Here is a 312-nt window from a genome sequence, read left to right as displayed (position 1 = left end):
AATGGTTCGCTTAAAAAATAGATAATGATGATGAAAAAGGCGTTATGGACATCCAGTTCACACATACTAAGTGACAAAATAGGAAGATAGCAACGAGGTAAAGCCAATGGAACGAATGTATCAGAAATTAAGGAAATAAGGAACAAAGAAAATTACGAAAGAAAGAAGAATAACAAAGAGAAAAATCGTCGAGAATTCGCCAACGAAGAAGAAAGAATGAAATCGTCAAGAAAATAATAGAGAAGAAAACTACGGAGGAAGGAAGAGAAATAAAGGAAGAAAAGGAAAGAGGAGGAACGCACCGAAGAAGGA

Source organism: Penaeus monodon, chromosome 31 (assembly GCF_015228065.2).
Source record: "Penaeus monodon isolate SGIC_2016 chromosome 31, NSTDA_Pmon_1, whole genome shotgun sequence".
Taxonomy (NCBI): domain Eukaryota; kingdom Metazoa; phylum Arthropoda; class Malacostraca; order Decapoda; family Penaeidae; genus Penaeus; species Penaeus monodon.
The sequence above is the reverse complement of the archived record's forward strand: the minus strand, read 5'-3'. Positions refer to the sequence as shown.